The sequence below is a fragment of the Phyllostomus hastatus genome, unplaced genomic scaffold, assembly GCF_019186645.2.
Source record: "Phyllostomus hastatus isolate PE091 unplaced genomic scaffold, TTU_PhHast_1.1 phas_scaffold_216, whole genome shotgun sequence".
Lineage (NCBI taxonomy): Eukaryota > Metazoa > Chordata > Mammalia > Chiroptera > Phyllostomidae > Phyllostomus > Phyllostomus hastatus.
Window position 1 is genome coordinate 4,534,886 of NW_025334018.1, and position 21,066 is coordinate 4,555,951.

The 21,066-nt window shown below is 39.1% G+C and overlaps 1 protein-coding gene across 5 annotated transcripts in view; it reads left to right on the forward strand.

Annotated features, from left to right (window-relative positions):
* GATAD2B (GATA zinc finger domain containing 2B) overlaps positions 1 to 21,066 on the forward strand; it is an 89,019-nt gene that overhangs the window by 39,936 nt on the left and 28,017 nt on the right. The window contains exon 1 of one of the 5 annotated variants that reach the window (XM_045816520.1): positions 19,656 to 19,710. The exons of the other annotated variants lie outside the window; for them this stretch is intronic. The gene's annotated coding sequence lies outside the window, so the exon portion shown is untranslated. Of the gene's footprint in view, positions 1 to 19,655; positions 19,711 to 21,066 lie in introns of those variants that run through there. 5 annotated transcript variants of the gene reach the window in all.

Below are 21,066 nucleotides of genomic sequence, written 5' to 3' on the forward strand. Positions count from 1 at the left end.
CTGATGATTCCTTGATTCACAGGCTGGCAGTCAATCCACTGAGCCATACCAACCAGTTGCTGTGAACATTATTGTGTTAAGTTTGTTTGAATATCTGTTTTCAGTTCTCTTGGGTATTTATCTATGAATGGAATTCCTGGGTGACAAGATTATTCTCTGTTTTTGATTATTCTAACTTTTTGAGGAACCACCAAACCATTTTCCAAATCAGCTGTACCATTTTACACTCCCACTAGCAGTATACTAGGGTTCTGCTTTCTCTACATCCTTATCAACACTTGTTATTTTCTGTCTTTTCGATTGCAGCCATCCTAGTGGGTGCAAATTGCTCTCACTGTGGTTTTGATTTTACAGTTTTCTAATGACTAATGATATTGAGCATATTTTTATGTGCTTACTGGCCATTAGTATAATTTCTTCAGATAAATGTTTGTCAGTGTACTTGGCTCACATGTATTGAGTTTTCACTATACCAAAGACAGTATCTACAAAGCCAGCCAGTCATTTGAAAAGACTATTAAAATATGGTATTTTATTTACTCTGTATTCATACTGATTACAGTATTCTGATTACTCTGTATTCAGTATGAACTCATGAGTTTTAATATATATACATATTTTGCACATGTACACACACATGTAGAAGTAGATATGGATATGTGTGCATACATACAAGTTTGGACCGGAAAAAGTCCAACCATTGTTAATATAACGAGGACAGTGCCATATTGATGTAACCTGACAGCCAAGAAGAGTGGACTGGAATGCATATGGGTGGACAATAACGACTTCATTATACTAGTCAGTGGGGGTAGTAGATGCCCTTGAGTGAGCACATGTACTGTGTATAGGCTTTTGCATTCAAAATGACTGAGTGAGTAGAGCAACGAATCTGCATCAGATTTTGTGTTAAGCTTGAACATTCTTCCGTGGAAACTCTTTGGCCTTCAGAAGGCTTCAGCTATGGCCAACTGGTGATTGGCAGCTTCATCACAACAGTGTGCCCACTCATGCATCAATATCTCATGTAGGGTTTTTGGCAAAACATCAAATCACCCAGGTGACTCAGCCCCCCTACAGCCCAGATTTGGCACCCTGTGACTTCTCACTTTTCCCAAAACTAAAGTCACCTTTGAAAGGGAAGAGATTTCAGACCTTAGATGAGATTCAGGAAAATACAATGGAGCAGCTGATGGAGACTGGGAAAACTGTGTGAGGTCCCAAGGTGCCTACTTTGAAGAGGACTGAGGTATTATTGTCCTATGTACAATGTTTCTTATATCTTGTATCTTCAGAAAAATGTCTCTATTTTTCACATTATGTGACTGGATAGCTTCTGGACAGTCCTCGTATATTTCCTTGTTCCAATAGGGCTTGGAAGCAGTGACATCACTGTAACAGTGAGCACACTGGACGCCAGATCTTGATTTCTAAATGCTGTTCTCTAATAAAAGGAGCCAGAATTCCTTGGAGAAATGTCTATAGCAGAGAAACAAAATCAAATGAACTTGAAACACCATGTGGTACCAGAAAGTAATAAAATGCAAAAGAAGAAGCAAAAAACCCCAATAGGGAACTAACTTGGAGGAGCTCCCAGTGACAGGATCTGAGACAGTTTGAAGAACAAAAATAAATAATGACAGTAATGGATTATAACCCATGGGATAAAGTAAATATTCACAAGTCTGTACAGCTATAAATAAATATTTGACTAAATAAATGAGGGAGGGAGGACAGTTCTTTATTACATAAAATTCAAATTAATAAATATCAAAGGAGTGATGGAAACATTAGGCAAATACTACAGTAGTAATTGTTACAGGCCAGAATTACCTCTGAGCCTGGCTGGTGGCTCATTTGGTTGGAGCGTTGTCCCATAGACCAAAAGGTTATGGGTTCGATACATGGTTGGGGCACATGTGGGAGGCAGCCAGTCAATGTTTCTCTCTCACATTGGTGTTTCTATCTCTCTCTTCCTTCCTCTCTCTCTGAAATCAATAAAACATATCTTTTGGTGTGGATTAAAACCACAGACATACACACAGCCTCTTTCTAATCATGAAAAAACACCAGGCCAACCTAAATTGGGGGTCATTTTATAAAAGAACTGGACAGTACTCTTCAAAAATGTGAGGGTGAGGAAAGACGAAGAAACTGTCACAGATTAGAGGAGATCAGGTAAACCCAACAACTGAATGCAATATGGGATTGTGAATTGTATCCTGGATCTAAAAAGGATGTTAGTAGGAAAACTGGTGAAATTTGAATAAGGCCTATAAAGTAGTTTAAAGTATCGTTTCATTGCTATATAAGATGCTCACATTATGGTGAGCAGGATGAAGAGTATATGGAACTTTTCTGAACTGTTTTTCACCTTTTAGGTAAGTTTAAAATCATTTGCGAGCTAAAATGGTTTTTTTTAAAAATAATGAGTTCATTAAAGACTTTAAATCTAAGTTAAAAAATGTTCTTCCTTTTCTAACTATAGTACATACAGTCTAAGATCAGATTTTTTTCATATACTTCAACTAAAACATATTGTAGCAGATTGAATGCAGAAACAGCTAAGAGAGTCCAGCTGTCTTTTATTAAGCCTGACATTAAGGAGATTTGCAAAAATGTTAAATAATGCCACTCTTTAATTTTTTTTTTAATCCTCACCCAAGGACTTTTTTTTTTTTTCATTGCTTTTAGAGAGAGAGGGTGGTGGGGGATGGAGAGATAAGAAGAGGGGAAAAAAAGGTCAATGTGAGAGCGAAACATGCATTGGTTGCCTTCTTGTATGTGTCCTGATGGGGGAATTGAACCCACAACCTGGGTATGTGCCCTGACTGGTGATTGAACCTTTGACCTTTCAGTCTGTGGGATGACACCCAACCAGTTAGGGTAATATGATGACTATTGACAACTAGAGCCCAGAAGCCAAATCTCTTTGGAGTCTGTGATTTTTGCGAGTGTTTTCTTAAAGGGATCTTGAGACCAAAAAGTTTTGAGACCCAGGAGAGTGTGCCTAACAGCTGCAACAAAATAAAAAAAAATATTCAAACATGATAAAAGGTATTTCTTTCATGTAATTGCCAAGGATGAATGGTTCCCGTTGTTCTGTTCCATATGATTCGGGGACTCAGGTTTTTTTACACTAATTTTTTTACTGATCCCTAGTATAGTAGTTCTCACACTTTAGTGTACATCAGAGGCACCTGCAGTGCTTATTAAAATATAGTACCTAGTCCCCATCCCCAGAATTTCTGATTCATAGGTCTGAGGGATGGGGATCGAGAGTTTGTACAGTGTAGGCAAAAGTAGATTTACAGTTGTTTGTATGGAAAATAATACAATAATAAATAATACAGGAATAAACTCTGTTTCACATACTCACAAATAAAAGTCTTTGCCCATCTCTGTGTATCCAACAAATTCCCAAGAGTTTCTGATGCCACTAGCAGGGGAATCAACTTGTAGGATTTTGTCCTCTGCTGTGTTGAAACTGGGCTGCAGCCAATGTGAAGGGGAAAGTGTGGTGGATTTTGCCTACCTTTTATTGTTCTTAACCTTTAAGTGACATATATCACTTGTTTTTTATTCCATAGTCAAGAATTTAGCCTAACAATCAGTAAGGGAGGCTAGGAAATGTAGTGTAGCTGAAAAGCTATGTGGCCAGTGCTCCCATTTATATGGAAGAAGGGGAGAATTAATTTTGATGGGTAGTGAGCACCAGTATCAAGACTTTGGAAGAATAAGTACTTGGATGGTATTAATTAACTATGGAATATGTTTTATTAGGTAAAAAACAGGAATTTACTTAGAAGTGTGGCAGGGGAAGGTCTAGGAGGGGAAGGTATATGCAAATATGGAAGTGAGACTTTTTGGAAGATAGGGATAGAATACCGTGGTTGGGAGGGCAGAGCAGAGGAGGTCAGGCAGTGAATAATAATGGGAGGTATTATAATATATTGCCAGAAGGCTTATCAGATTTATATGGTAAGTTGAGGCAGCAATAAGCCACCTGCTAAACTGTTCTGCTATAAGGGTCTTGGGGTTCTTTTCTGCTGGTGATGCTCTATGTTGTTTTCCCACTCTAAGTCATAGTTACAAAAACCATTTTAGGGGCTCTTGGTGACCTGGTGTTAATTACTCAAATACATGTATCTGATTCATACTTTTCCCTAATGTGACCCTAGGGCGTGGCAGTGGCATATATATCACCTTGCCTCCTTGGACCACACACCCAAATGAAAAATGGGAAGCCAAAACTTAGCTGACTACCTGCCAATAGGGTGGGGATATCGTACAGAGGTTGAGGCTTTTTGCTTTAGAAATGGAAAGATGTTTATGTACCAAATAACCATCAGAAATCTCCATCTAGTAAGAAGGCTGAATAATCCTGAAATAGCAGAAATGAATCAGCTGTCTTTGCCCTTGAAATGAGAATTCTGTAGCATTTACTCAGTTTATGCTCCATCCTTGTTTCCTACCAAAACAGGATGCAGATGAAGGGTCCAGTTCATTTAACAAGAAATTGTTGAGTGATATTTTGAGTGCCAGGATATATCTGAACAAAGTAGACAAGTCCCTCATTCCATAGAGTTTAAAATTTACTGGAGGAAGGAGACAGACAATGAGCAAATGTATATACATCAGAAAAATAGAGTAGGGTTTAGGTGAAAGGGTTAACATGCCTTTGTTTTCAGGGTAGGAGATCAGTTTAAATAGAACCCATGATATCCTACCTAAGAAGGGCTTAGGACAAATTGTAATTTATTGTCATATGTAATTTTTACAGCTTTAATTTGGAGAAGTAAATTTTGGCTCAGCAGAAAGTTGATAAATGTGAATTACACTTTTTGGACTCGCCTCTTTCAGGCTTGATGCTTTCTAGCAGCTTTATTGACATGCATGGTAATCTGTGATTGTCTTCTATAGTTGTTTCAGGTTATTTTCTCTAATTTGTCAGATTTATTTCTAACCTATGGGTCATAATCTTGCCAGATATACTGTAATCAGCATTTACTTTACCGTCAGATATGTCCTGTGTGTTTCTATCCTATGCAGAGATCAGGGTGGTCTGTTTTGGTTCCATGTTATCTAAATCTCTTAATGAATAATGGTTAATAGAGTTTAAATATGTACATTGATGCATATTCTTCTATTCCACCAGTTGCTGAATTCTAGAGATCTTAAGATGATCCAGTAAAATGGTACATTTGAAGATAATTTCACTCTTGTAGCATCTAAGATAAAATGTTTTATAACCATTTTGTTTTCCCCTAGAGACTTTTTCTTCCATTTAAGTAATTTGTTTTGCAGTTTGGGTTTTGTGTGTGTGTGTGTGTGTGTGTGTGTGTGTGAGAGAGAGAGAGAGGAGGGAGGGAGGGAGGGAGGGAGGGAATGTTCCTATAGGGAACTGAAATAGAGAGAGGTTATATTCTTGGAAAAGTGCAGAGTTAATTTTGCTGGAAATGATTGACAGTAGGAGGCATTAGGTAGCTTGGAAGGAGCTCAACTATCTGGTTTGTTCAGCTATCTGAAGTGCAGAACAAGACCATTGCTCTATGATCTCTACTAGGACCTGGAAGTGCAGTTTGCTTCCAGTTTTGTGGGAGACAAATGACCTTTTTATAAGACGTACAGTTGCAAGTAGAGAACATGAGCCCACTCATCTCTCAAGCACTGCTGACATGGAATTTATTTGTATGATCATGTTTGTCCCTTTAAAGTACAAGAACTGGCATTAGAGAAACTTTATTAGGCCTGCTCTTTGTGGAATAAATATCTAGCTAAGTTGCTATTTATAACATGCTCCCTTCTCTGTTACGACTAATTTAGCTATAAATATTCTTCAGGGGTATTTTAGAGAAGTTTTTGTGAGCCCAAAGACTTTTGTGAGACTTTCCTAAGGCTTGTAGATTATTGCTCTTTCCCTGTTATGTCCATCTTCCAGCTCATTTCCTCAAAGTACAAAAATGTGGTTACCCTCACAGGCTTTATTAATATGATAGTATGGATATGGTAAATACTTGGTTTATATGTGTGCTGCTGTTTTAACTTGTGGTACCTGTGGCAGACAGTAATTGAATAAAAGTCTTTACTGATGGAACAGAATGTTATAGGTGACCACTATCAATAAAATGGCATGAAGTTGGCATGAAGTTGAAATCTACTTAACCATCCTTGGTGTGGTGGAAGGGGAGTGTCCTGGGCATTTGAATTAGACCTAGTTTTTTTGTTTGGGGGGTTTTCTTTTCTATTTTTAGAGGAGGGAAAGTAAAGAGGAAGAGAGGGAGAGAAACATTGATGTGTGGTTGCCTCTCGTATGCCCCCTACTGGGGACCTGACCTGCAACCCAGGCATGTGCCCTAGACTGGGAGTTAAACTGGCTACCGTTTGGTTTGCACACCAGCCAGGGCTAGACCTAGGTTTTAATTATGACTCTCCTATTTACTTTGTAATCCTTGGGCAGGTTTATTTAGCCTTTCCGATAGGATTGGAATAATATGGACCTCATAGGGATGTTCTGAGAATTACATGGAATATTTCTATGGTTCTTAGCCCACAGTTGTGCTATTTAGCTGTTACTCAAATGCTATTCTCTTTTCCCCTATTTCCCCTTCCCTTTTGCCCCCAATACACAGCTTGTTACTTCCTGTTAAATTGTACTTCCCCACAATTATTTTCAGATTTTTGTGATGAATGTATCTCTTGAAAAATGGTTTATCTGAGAAAAGGTTCTCCTGAGTATATGTATATGAAATGCACCTAGCAGAGCTTGTTTTTCAGAGCAGTGTGAAGGATCACAACCATTTAAAACTCTTCTTTGCCCCACCCCAAGAAATTTCAGTTTATTACTTTGAAATACACATTTTTAAAATATATTTATTGATTATGCTATTAACAGTTGTCCCATTTCCCCCCCTTCACTCCCCTACACCCTCTCCCACCCACATCCCCCCCCTTTAGTCATGTCCATGTGTCATACTTATAAGTTCTTTAGCTTCTGCATTTCCCATACTATTCTTACCCTCCCCCTATCTATTTTCAACCTACAATCTATGCTACTTATTCTCTGTACCTTTTCCCCCCCCTCCTCCTCCCATTCCCCTGTTGCTATCCCTCCATGTGATCTCCATTTCTGTGCTTCTGCTCCTGTTCTAGTTGTTTGCTTAGTTTCTTTTGGTTTTGCTTTAGGTGTGGTTGTTAATAATTGTTGAGTTTGCTGTCCTTTTACTATACATGTTTTTCCTGTATCTTCTTTTCTTAGATAAGTCCCTTTAACATTTCATAAAATAAGAGCTTGGTGATGATGAAGTCCTTTAACTTGACCTTATCTGAGAAGCACTTTATGTGCCCTTCCATTCTAAATGAAAGCTTTGCTGGATAGAGTAATCGTGGATGTAGGTCCTTGTCTTTCACGACTTGGAATACTTCTTTCCAGCCCCTTCTTGCCTGTAAGGTCTCTTTTGAGAAATCAGCTGACAGTCTGATGGGAACTCCTTTGTAGGTGACTGTCCCCTTATCTCTTGCTGCTTCTAGGATTCTCTCCTTCATTTTTACCTTGGCTAATGTAATTATGATGTGCCTTGGTGTGTTTCTTCTTGGGTCCCACTTCTTTGGGGCTCTCTGAGCTTCCTGGATTTCCTGGAAGTCTATTTCCTTTGTCAGAATGGGGAAGTTCTCCTTTATTATTTGTTCACATATGTGTTCAGTCTGTTGCTTTTCCTCTTCCCCTTCTGGTACCCGTATAATTCGGATGTTGGAATGTTTAAAGATGTCCTGGAGGTTCCTAAGCTTGTCCTCGTTTTTTTTTTTTAATTCTTATTTCTCCATTCTTTCCTGTTTGGTTGTTTTTTTCTTCCTTCTGGTCCACTCCATTGACTTGAGTCCCAGTTTCCTTCCCATCACTATTGGTTCTCCGTGCATCTTCCTTAATCTCTTTTATGGTAACCTGCATTTTTTCATGTAATTTGCACCCAAAATCAACCAATTCTGTGAGCTTCCTGATCACCAGTGTTTTGACCTGTGCATCTGATAGATTGGCTATCTCTTGGTCGCCCAAAATGATGAGCCCTGGGGCATTGATCTGTTTTTCTGTTTGAGACATGTCCATGTCTCTCTCTCTTTTCTCTCTCTCTCTCTCTCTGTTTTCTTTTTTTTTTTTTTGGCGGGGGTTGGGGGTCCGGTTGCTCCTGTTACAGTGAGGGGCGGAGCCTTAGGTGTTTACCAGGGCTGGGCACCCCAGTCGCTAGATTGTGACGTTGTATGTGGGGGCGGGAGGGAACAATGGTGGTAGCTCCATTCTCCTGGGACCTCAGTCCCTTCTCTGGGATCCTGGGTTGCGCGCTCTGCCCTGGTCCTCAATCGCCCCCTCACTGGGTCCGCCAGTTGCCACCTGCTCACTCAGGGTCCACCCACTGTGATCTTGTGCACCCCGGATGCCTCACATGATCCCGGTTGCCTTATGCGCCCACTGCTCTCTGCTCTCTGAGCCACGACCCGTGCTGCAACCCGCGCCGGCTGCTCCTCTCAGCCCCTCCTACTGGTCTGGATGAATGGTCTACTTCAACTTCTTGGCTGTCTGACTTCCATTCAGATAAATTCTCTGTCAGTTCTGGGTGTTATTCTGACTCTAAATTATTGTTGTTCTAATCTTGGTTGTGCATGGAGGTACGGTGTGTCCACCTATGCCTCCATCTTGCCGGAAGTCCACCGAAATACACATTTTAAATGCATATCTGAAGTAATTCTGATGTAGGTGATCTAAAATGATACTTAGAGAAAAATTGATTTAAAGTAAAAAAAATGACTCAACTAAATTTACTGGGTTCTGCCCATGGGTCACACATTGGTAAATATCATCCTCTGTGGTGGTATTTCTCCAAATCTTCTGTGTTAAGGGACCAGTTTTTTATTATGTTTTCTGATATATCATGGATGATACTTTGGTAAATACAATAAAATGACTTGCTTAGAAAAGAGGGGGGAAAAAGATATACAAAATACAAGCCTAGTATTTTTTTACTTTTAGATTTAACAGGCATAAAATTATGCTGTCAAATTAAAATAAAGTTTCTAAATTTTTATTCTCAACTTCTACATTTATTTCACTGCAGAATGTTAACAAACAGTTCACGGACCAGCACTAGTCCATGGACCACACTTTCAGTAACATTGCTTTTTGCTCTTCAGAAAATGAAAATGCTTTTGTATTGAAACTGGCAAGCTATAATTCCAAGAAACCTGATTTCTTCATCAATAAAATTGAGACACTTTTACTACTTTGTCTATCTTATAGGGATGTTATGAGGATCATATAAAATATAATTCCAAGCCCTGGCTGGTGTAACTCAGTGGATTGAGTGTAGGCTACAAACCAAAGGGTCACCAGTGCAATTCCCAGTTGGATGGAGCATATGCCTGGGTTGCAGGCCAGGTCCCTAGTGGGGGCCATGTGAGAGGCAACCACACATTGATGTTTCTCTTTCTTCCTCTCTTCCCCTCTCTCTAAAGATAAATAAATAGAATCTTAAAGAAAAAGGAATACTCTTTAAAATAAAATAACATTCCGTAAAAGTACATTGCAAACTAAGAAAAAAATACTAATGTAAGTTATATTAATCATCACAAACATTTATTGAACATATTATTATTGAGCACTTTGTCAGCAACTAGGGATATAGAGAGAGATGGCAAGGAGTTTACCATTCAGTTATATATTTGCTGCATATGGTTGGCAGTGTGCAGAGCCTATCAAATTCCAGCTTCATAGAAATTTTTCTAGATGTGTGCAGTCTTTTTCAGAACTCCAGTAGCATGTGTATATTTTTAAATATATAAATTTATGGTATTTCTTTGTAATGTTTGAAATATGAACCTTTTGGCCTTGGCTGGTTTAGCTCATTGGATTGAGTACTGGCTTGTGAACCGAAAGGTCACTGGTTTGATTCCCACTCAGGGCACATGCCTGGGTTGCAGGCCAGTTCCGTGGATGTGAGAGGCAACTGATGATTGATAATTGATGTATCTCTCGCACATTGATGTTTTTCTCCCTTTCTTTCTTCCCCCCTTCCCTTTTCTCTAAAAAAAAAAGTAAATAAATAACATATTAAAGAAAAACTTTTGGAGGTGTATAACATTTTCTAATTAATTGGAAGCACTTTGGAGTTATGTGCCCTTTTGAATTGAAGTTTCTGGTACTTCTTGTATATAGGTCCTTTCCTATTAACCCTGGAGCGGAGTACTCTGTCTTCCAACTGGCTTCCAGTGTCAGGCTTGCTGCCCTATCACATGTCCTTTCTCTCTTCTGCCTAGTTTGCAGGAGGTAGAGGTTCTTGAAGCCAGGAGTTTATTCAACAACAACAAAAAAAATTTGAGTGCCTATTACATACAGGTTAAGTGCAAGAGATAAGAAAATGAGTAATACATATAATTCTGAATTCTGGGAGCTCACAATATTTTAAGGGAAATGGACAGGTAATTCAGTAATGAGACAAGTACTGACATGTTCAAAATGTTTTGAGAATACAGAAGAGGGAAAGCTGCCCAGGGGAATGGAGACATTTTCATAGGGTGACCTTCTAATTTACCCTTGAAATAGATACTATTAAAGGTGAAAAGGGACATTGTTAATCATCATGAGGGAACAGCAGGTATAACTGTGACTGTCCCATGCAAACTAGAACATATTTTTACCCTATTCATAAATGTCTTTGTATAATTTTTTTAAAGATTATATTTATTTATTTTTAGAGAGGGGGGAAGGAGGGAGAGAAAGAGAGAAAGAAATATTAGTGTGTAGGTGCCTCTCACACACTCCCTATTGGGGACCTGTCCCGCAACCCAGGCATGTACCCAGACTGGGAATTGAACCAGAAACCCTTTGGTTGGTGCCCTGTCCATTGAGCCACACCTCCCAGGGCTGTATAATCTTAAAGTAAGAGTAGGAGGATTTAATATGTAAAGGAAATGGCACATAGAAAAGCCTAGAAGCACGAAAGAATATATTCATGTGCCTAGCCAATAAAATACTTAGGGGCAGGAGTAGCAGAAGATAAGGTTGCAAAGGTAAATTGGAACCAGATAATGTAAGGATTCGTATGCTGTTGTTGTAGATAATGGGAAGTCTTTGATATTAATGATGAGATGGTAAGAATGGAGAGACTCCAGAAATATTTTCATCTTTAGAGATACTTATTTTGGTGGTGAAAAGGCACCACACAGTCCTGGTTTTCTTCCTACCTCATGGACCACTTCTCAATCTTATTTGCTAGGTGTTCGATTTATAAAATGTTGGAGTACCCCTGCAGTTCAGTCCTCAGGCATCTTCTCTGTTTGAACGCACTTCTTAAATGATTTTTGTCTACCCTCATGATTTGAAATTCTGTCTACATTTTTATGACTCCAAATTCATATCTTCATCTCCTCTTAACAATTAGACTTGCATCTATTTCAAAGATAACAAGTTAAAACTACTTTTCAGCCCTGGCTGGTTGTGACTCAGTGGATTGAGCACCAGCCTATGAACTGAAAGATTGCCAGTTTGATTCCCAGTCAGAGCACATGCCTGGCTTGTGGGGCCAGGTCCCTGGTTGGGGGTGTGTGAGAGGTGGCCAACTGATGTTTCTCACATCAATGTTTCTCTCCCTCTCCTTCCCTTTCCCTTCCCCCTCTGTGAAAATAAATAAATAAAATGTTTTAAAAAGACAACTCTTGCCTGGCTGGCATAGCTCAGTGGATTGAGCGCGGGCTGTGAACCAAAGCATCGCAGGTTCGATTCCCAGTCAGGGCACATGCCTGGGTTGCAGGCCACAGCCCCCAGCAACCGCACACTGATGTTTCTCTCTCTCTTTCTCCCTTCCTTCCCTCTCTAAAAAAATAAATAAATAAAATCTTTAAAAAAAATACATAAAATCTTTTTAAAAAAACTTTTAAAAAAAGACAACTCTTCATTTTTACTCTAAACATGCCAAATTTTTATAAAAGACATCACCATTCACTCAGTTGTAGAGAGAAAAGCCCTGGAGTCATCCTTTTTTACTACTCTTTTTCTCACATTTCACATTCAGTACATCAGCATTTCCACTGGCTGCTCTTTTAAGATATATCCTAACTGATACTTGTGATGCAAGACCAAACATGATTTGGCCCTGGATTATCTTTCCTATCTCATTTCCTACCACTCTCCCTTTAGGGTACTTCATCATCACCTTTTTACTGTTTCTTGTACATACTAAGCACATACTCAAGCAGCTTTCTTGCTGTTGCCTTTACACATTAAGTCGTCTCCCAGATAACATGCAGAACTCACTTTCTCACTTAATTCAGGACTTAGATCAAATACTATCTCACCCTGGCTAGTGTGGCTCTGGGGATTGAACATCACCCTGCAAACCAAAAGGTCATCGGTTTGATTCGCAGTCAGGGCACTCGCAGTCAGGGCACTCGCAGTCAGGGCACATGCCGTCAGGGCACATGCCGGGGTTGTGGTCCAGGTCGTGTCTGCAACTCAGTTGTGGGTGTGCGAGAGCCATCTCGATCAATGTTTCTCTCCCTCTTTTTCTCTCTCCCTTCTTTTCTCTCTAAATATAAATAAATAAAATCTTTAAAACAAAAAAAGCTCTCTGGTACATACAATGTTTTACATAGCTGATCTGAACTTTGTTCACATTGACTTCAGTGGGTTGTATTTGGGTTTTCTATGCTCGGAACTGCTCAGTTGCTACCGTTGCCATTGATTTGTTTTCTTTCAGGATCAAGGTGGGAACTTTCATATAAAATCTTATTTTTTGTTTCTCTTCTGGCAGTTCTTTTCTGGATTCCTAGCTTTTCATAACTTTATACCTACAATGGAACCAGCATCCTAAAGTCACCAAGTTAAATCCTGCTGCGACATCACATGATCTTCTAATACTAACTAGTTAACAAAAAATGTTAAGGCCAGCAACAACAATCCTGATGAACCATAAAATATTGAGTCCCGTGCACAGGGAATGTTTTCAGTATCTAAAATTCCTAAGAGCTTAAAGGGCTAGGATAACAAAAAAGAACCTTCCTTTCATGGACTTGCTATGCTCTGGTGCAGCCATGGGGACAAGTTGGTGCTTAGATTCTATTCTTGAGGCCTTCTGCCTTTTAATGTCCTTATTACTAGGGTTCTTATTCTCCATTTGGGGGTAAACATATCTCCAGATTTCTCAATTATTATATGATCCTTGAGGTTTTTCTTTAAATTACTTGTATCTCTTATAATACTATGTACATAGTAGGTGCTTTAAAACTGTTTGAATGATTTCAGGAGAATCTTTACCTAACCCCTTCAGTGAAATAGAGGTCTTTATTTCCATCTTTCTGTGTTGTTGGATTGTCTAATTTGGAGTTATTTAAAATATGACATGGGAGTGTACAGGGATTAAGCTTGGGCTGATTGATGTCTCCCAGTGGCAAAAAGCAAACCAGGAATTGCCTCTTAAAATACAAGAATGGATGATGGTTTCAGTACTTCTGTTTGTACATGTCAAAATAATTTATTTACTAGTTCTATCCTATTTTGAACCCTGTAGATTTCTATAGTCTGAATTCTCCCTATATCTCTCTCTCCCTTTTTATCACTCCACTTTCTGACTTGAATAGATGTATAGAGTGAATTTGGTAATTAATCTTTGCGTATTTTATCAACATAAAATTTTTATCAGGTGTAACTAACTTTATTTTATTTTTTTAAATCCTCACCCAGGGATATATTTATTGATTTTATGGACAAAGGAAGGGGCTGGGGGAGAGAGAGAAGGAGAAAGAGAAGCATCAATGTGAGATGGAACAACACTCCAAGCAGCTGAGCCACCCAGGCAGGGTGGGTGTAACTAATTTCATTCGTGCCTAGAGTAGAAAAAGGAATCTTTTTCCTATAAAAGAACAATACAGCAAAGGCAAGCCAGGGCTACATATATTTTTTTAAAAGTTGCATTTCTAGCCCTGACTGGTATGGCTTAGTAGGTTGGGCATCATCCTGCAAGCTGTGAAAGGTCACTGGTTCAATTCTGGTTAGTGCACATGCCTGGGTTGCAGGCTAGGTCTCAGGTTGGGGCTGTGCGAGAGGCAACCAATAGATGTTTCTCTTCCTTTCTTTCTCCCTCTCTTCATCCCTCTGTAGAAATAAATAAATAAATAAAAGAAATATTTAGTAAAAATAAATAAAAGTTATATTTATAAAGAATTATAAAACATACTGTTTATTCCTTTTAAATATAAAAACAACATAAAACAACATAAGGAGTTCAGATTTCTTATGTGTTTTTCCCTGAAGACAATTAGTAGGACTGTGACAACTAACATACAGAATGATCTCACTCATCAGGTGGGACCTTGTCATCTGCATGTAAAGAACAACTCAATCCCCAACCAGCCCAGCAGGTAACCATATCCATAGTATCAGGAGGGCTACATGTATTTCATCTTAATATTGTTCCTCAACTGAATGCCATACATTATCTGTATTCTTCTGCCACATTATTTTCCTGTCCCTGTGGTCAAATTAAGGCTTCCTTTTGAAAATGGTATCTGTTTTGTTCTTATTTTTAAAAATTAAAACAAATAAAAATTTTCAATTTTTGAAACATCCAAAATGTTTCGGTATGTAGAAAATGTTACAAATAGTTCAGTTAACAGTTATGTAACTACCATATTGAGTCAACAGTGTTTTGTCATATTTACTTTATTGATATGTAGCATATACATATTTTTCTGAACCATTTCAAAGTGAGTTTTATACTTAAATACTTAAAGTATTTAAATACTTTAAAGATTTTACTGTAAATACTTAAAGATTCCTGTATTAGTCAGAGTAATGCCCCTTGCCCCAAGATGTCTACATACTAGTTCCCAGAATCTGTGAATACTTAGTTTCATGGTAAAGGGGAATTACAATAGCAGATGGAATTAAGGTTGCTAATCAGCTGACCTTAGAATATGGTACATCAGTCCTGCTGGTGTGTCTCAGTGGATTAAGCGTCGACCTGCAAACCAAAGGGTCGCTGGTTCGATTCCCAGTCAGGGCACATGCCTGGGTTGTGGGCCAGATGTCCAATAGGAAGCATGCAAGGGGCAACCACACACTGATGTTTCTCTCCCTCTTTTTCTCCCTCCCTTCCCCTCTCTTGAAAAGAAATAAAATCTTAAAAAAAAAATATGGTAGATCACTAAGGTGAATGCAGTGTATCACAAAGGGTCCTTAAAATGGAGAAAGGCAGAAGAGAGAAATGTGGGAGCATGAGAAGAAGTGGGTCCAACATTAAGGACTTTGCTTTGAAGATGGAGAAATGGCTAAGAGCCAAGGAAAGCAGGTGATTTCTAGCTGGAAAAGGCAAGAAAATTGATTCTTCTCTAAAAACTCCAGAGGGAATTTTAGAAGCGATGCTGGTGCCCTGAATTTAGCCCATTTCAGACTTCTGACTTCCAGACTGTAGGAGAATAAATTTGTATTGTTTGAGCCACCAAGTTTGTGGTAATTTGTTAAAACAACCATGGAAAACTAACAGTTGCTTCTCAAAAAAATAAGGACAATTTTCTGTTCAACTGCAATACCATTTAGGTGTCTAAACAAAATTCGCAGTAATTCTCTAATTTTATCTAATATACCCAGTCCATTTGAAATTTTGCCAGTTGTTTCCCCATAATATCTTTTGTAACTTTTCTTTTTACACCAAGATCCACTCAAATATCATACATTGCATTGGTATGTTTATAAGTCTCTCCTACTCTAGAACAATCCATACTCTTCTCCCCCCTTTTTATATCAACATTTGAAGAGGCCAGGCTCATTGATTTGCAGTGTGTAAATACATTGTAGATTTGTCAGATTGTTTGTGTGGTATTATTTAGCTTGTTCTGATTCTCTGTATTTTCTGTAAACTGGACTTTAGTATAAAGTTTACATTACTGACAAACGTGTAAATGGGAGCTGTTCTGTACTTCATTCTGCATCACATCAAGAGGCACATAATATCTGACTGTCTTACTGTTTGCACTGCCAAGTTTTATCCCTGGCTTAAGGTATAAGATCTTTCCATTGTTAAGGTATGCTTTTCTTTGTCATTTGAAGCTAGGAGACCTATTTGCTCTGAAAGAATACTGAACTAATTATTATGAAAATAAATTTTGAACTTCTAGGCCATCATTTTTGACTCTGGAGTATGGCAGACTGTATAACCTTAAAGACGTTTGCAACTCCATTACAGAACACCTCGTAATGCAGGATAACATATATCAAACTTTTAAAAAACAACTCTCCACCCTGGTTGGTGTGGCGCAATGGATTGAGTGCCTCCTGTGAACCATAAAAAGTCACCAGTTTGATTCCTGGTCAAGGCAATGCCTGGGTTGCAGGCGAGGTCCCTAGTTGGGGAAGTGCGAGAGGCAACAGATTGTTGTATCTCTCACACATTGATGTTTCTCTCCCTCTCTTCCCCTCTCTCTAAAAATAAATTAATAAAATCTTTTAAAAAACAAATTTCCTTTTAAACACACATCTGAGCCTAAAGTAAGAAAAATCCTCAGGGGCTGCAAATGAAAGAGAAACTGAAAATGAGCAGTGTGCATGTGACTTAATGTTGTGGCAGTTCTGGGAGCTTTTCTAGTCTCAATAACCGGAAGACTTGATTTTCAGGTTCATGATGAGTTAGGATACAAAATATTAGGCCTAGATGGAGCAGAATTAGAGAAGAGAATCCTCATATGAAGCCTAGAGCCTTAAAAGTTCAAGCTCAGGGAAAGGAGGTGACCATAAAAAAATTCCATCCCTTAGTTCAAGTAAACTTCTGTCTCAGCCTGGGCTTGGTTATGTTGGGCCTTACAGACTATGGTAAAGACTTAGAATGCTATTCTGATACAACAAATTACTCCTAAATTTAGTAACTTAAAACAGGTAGGGGTGAGTGAGACTATCCCCTGGAAATTTAATTATGGGCCTACTCACATTTGGGTTTAAATTATTTTCATCTGAGATTCCTTAAGTGAGAAATTAAAAAAAATTATTCAGAACCCTTTATACCCTTGGGGCAACTGGCAGAAGCCTGTGAAAAACTACTCCAGAGGAGTACATCTACAGTCCAAGCCACACAATATTCCTACAGGAAAATTCCCATTGAAGACTAGTGAAGACTAGGTTCACAATGAAAAAGGGACAGAAAGCATTAAAAAAATTATTTACGATGAACAGTAGTCACAGGTATTATAAGCAGCAAAAACTGGAAACTTTAGATAATAGATCTGTTCACTATAGTCCATAAAATACGTATGTTTAAACTATTAAATACAAAGATATGAAAAAATCAGAAAAAATACTTTGGAGGAGACAGATTTGAAAAAGAACCAAATAGAATATTTAAAAATGCAGAATATGGTCCTCTATTTAGGTATTTCTCTAGGATATACTATAGGCCAACCACTGAGTAAAACAGAAAAAATGACAACAAAACCGTGTCCCAATAAGCTTACATTTTAGTAGGTGGGAAACAACAATAAATATAAAGATAATATGACTGGTGGTACTAATTAAGATAAAGAGTAAAGCACTGTAAGGGTGTGACAATAATGATGGAGGGTGCTATGTTTTTGTTTTTCTTAATAGATACATAGAGAAAGGCTCTCTGGGGTCTGAAGAAAGTAAGGTATCAAGCCATGTGGCTATCAGGAGAACAAGGAGGCTAAAATGACTGAAAAGTGAGTGATGGGAGGGTAATGGGAGATAAAAGGCAAGCTAAAGTGGGCCAAATTATGTACACCCGTATAATAATGACCTAGAGTGCTAATCTGGTGTAACAAATTACACCAACATTTAGTAACTTAAAACAGCTATTTTATTATGCTCTTGGATTCTGTTGGTCAGGAGTTCATTAAAATTGGGAACAGTAGTGATGGCTTTTCGGCTTCACAATGTCTGGGGCTGCAGTTGAGATGATGCAAGAGCTTGGAAGACATATTAGGGGGCTATAATTATCTGAGGGCTCACTTAGATGTCTGGTGCCTGGGCTGCAGTAACTCAAAGAGTAGGACTACCATCTGAAGTGTTCACATGTGACCTTTCCCTGAGACTTTGCCTCCTCACAACATAGTGGCCTCAGGGTAATTGCATTTCTCAGAACTTCATAATCAGTGTTCCAACAGATAAAGTGGAAGCTGCATTGTTTTTTATGACCTAGTGGCAGAAGTTACCCAGCACCACCACTTCTACTATACTCTACTGGTTGAAACAGTCATAAACCCACCCAGCTTCAAAGGAAGTGGACATAGACCCCCTCCTCTTGATGTGTGAAGAATTTCAAAGAATGTGTCAGAACAGTGTATGTAAACCACCACAGATGCCAGACAAATTCATAAAATGCCTGTTAGACATCCAAGTGGATATATCAGTTAGGCAGTTGATTATATAAAGAAACTATTGGAGGAGAAATGAGGGCTAGAAATACAAATTTTGGGATAAGCATAAAGATGCTATTTAAACACATAGGAATAGTTGAGATTACGCAGGGAGTGTGTGCAAGTGATGAAAAGGTACAAGATTGAGCCCAAGGGCATACCTAGAGTTAGAAGTTAGGAAGATGACTACAAACTACTGAAAGAGAATAAGAATAAATGATTATGGAAACAACAGATGGTCAAGAACTACATGAAAAGGTATTCAACATCACTAATCATTAGGGAAATTCAAATCAAAACCACAGTGAGGTATCACCTCACACATGGTTAGAGTGCTAGTTATCAAAAGGTCAAAAAAAAGTGTTAAAGATGTAGAGAAAAAAGAACCGTTGTACACGGTTGGTTGGAATATAAACTGAAGCAGCTGCTATTGAAAACAGTATGGAGGTTTCTGTAAAAATTACAAGTGCAGAACTTCCGGGCAAGAAGGCAGCATAGGCAAACATGGGTCACCTCTTCACACAACCACATCAAAATTACAACTAAAATATAGAACAACCATCGCTTAGAGCCATCAGAAATAGAGTTGAATGGAAGTCTGACAACTATGGAGTCGAAGAAACCACATCCATCCAGACTGAGCTGGTAAGCTGGTGCCATGTCTCAGACTGCTTCAACCTGGCTAACACTGTTTGACCCACCTTCGAGATACCGGAGACTCTGCCCCATCCAATATACTGACCTACCCAGGCTGCTTTTCCATATGAATGGCTGGTCTTGACTTATGCTTCACAACTTCCTAAATCAGGGGTGTCAAACTCATTTTGACCGGGGGGGCACATCAGCCTTGCTGTTGCCTTCAAAGGGCCGAATGTAGAGCTCCTTGCTCCCAGTTAAGCAATAGTTACATACAGTCCTAAAATTACATTTGGCCCTTTCAAGGCAACCATGAGGCTGGTGTGGCCCCTGGTGAAAAGGAGTTTGACACCCCTATCCTAAATCCTCTCAAACAAGCAACAGCAGACCTGCCTGAGCCTTAGGCCCAGTGCTAGCAGCAGCCAGCTGAGATTCACAGCTTGGCTTCACCTGAGAACCTCCAAGCCCAGCACAAGTAGCAGCCATCTCAGATTGCTTTATTCCTCAGGCAGGGTGGCCTCGGGCAAAACACAAGTGAGGACTGACCTTGGCCTGCACCACTTGGGAAACCTCAGGGCCAGAACATGCAGTGAACAGCTACAGACTGTGTTGGAGCACCACCACGCAGCCCCTGCACAGCCGATACTCCACAGAGGGCAGAGATTGGTGGTAAGTAGTCACAGCCAATCCTTGCAGCTTACTGGCTTTGGTAAATCCATCCCATTGATCTTCCAACAGCAATCAAGGCTCCACTACAAGAGGAGAGTGTACTCAGCCAACTAACCCTATCAGATGCAGAGTTCAAAACACTGGTAATCAGGATGCTCACAGAAATGGTTGAGTATAGTCAAGAAGTACAGAAAAAAATTGAGGCTATGAAAAGTGAAATAGCCTTGGCTGGCGTAGCTTAGTGGATTGAGTGCAGGCTGCGAACCAAAGCATCACAGGTTTGATTCCCAGTCAGGGCACATGCCTGGGTTGCAGGCCACGGCCCCCAGCAACTGCACATTGATGTTTCTCCTCTCTCCTTTTCTCCCTCCCTTCACTCTCTAAAAATAAATAAATAAAATCTTTTTTTTTAAAAAGTGAAATAAAGTAAAACTCACAGGGAACCAACAGTGGTGGGAAAGAAACCAAAACTCAGATCAGTGGTTTGGACCAGAAGGAAGAAATAAACATTCAACCAGAACAGAATGAAGAAACAAGAATTAAAAAAAGAGAGAGAGAGAGAGAGACTTAGGAACCTCTGGGACAACTTTACACATTCTAACATTCAAATTGTAGGGTTATCAGAAGGAGAAGAGGAAGAGCAAAAAATTTGAAAACTTAATGAAGGAGAACTTCCCCAATCTGGCGAAGGAAATAGACTTCCAGGAAGCCAGGAAGCGCGAGTCCCAAAGAAGTTGGACCTAAGGAAGCACATACCAAGGCACATCATAATTACATTACCCAAGATTAAAGATGAGAGAATCTTAAAAGCAGCAAGATTAAAGGGGACAGTTACCTGAACCATAAGACCATCAGCTGATTTCTCCAACCTTGTAGTTAAAAAGAGGCTGCAAAGTATTCTAAGTTATGAAAGGCAAGGACCTACATCCAAGGTTACTCTATCCAGCAAAGCTATCATTTAGAATGGAAGGGCAGATAAAGTGCTTCTCAGATAAGGTCAAGTTAAAGGAGTTCATCATCACCCAGCCCTTATTATATGAAATGTTAAAGGGACTTACCTAAGAAAAAGATCAATAATATGATCAGTAAAGTGACAACAGACTCACAACTGTCAATAACTGAATCTAAAAACAAAAACAAACTAAGCAAACAACTAGAACAGGAACAGAGTCACAGAAATGGAGGTCACATGGAGGGTTATCAGCGGGGAGGTGGAGAGGGGAGAATGGGGTGGGGAAAGGTACAGAGAATAAGAAGCATAAATGGTAGGTACAAAATAGACAGGGAAGTTGAGAACAGTACAGGAGTTGGAGAAGCCAAGGAACTTACATATATGACCCATAGACATGAACTAAG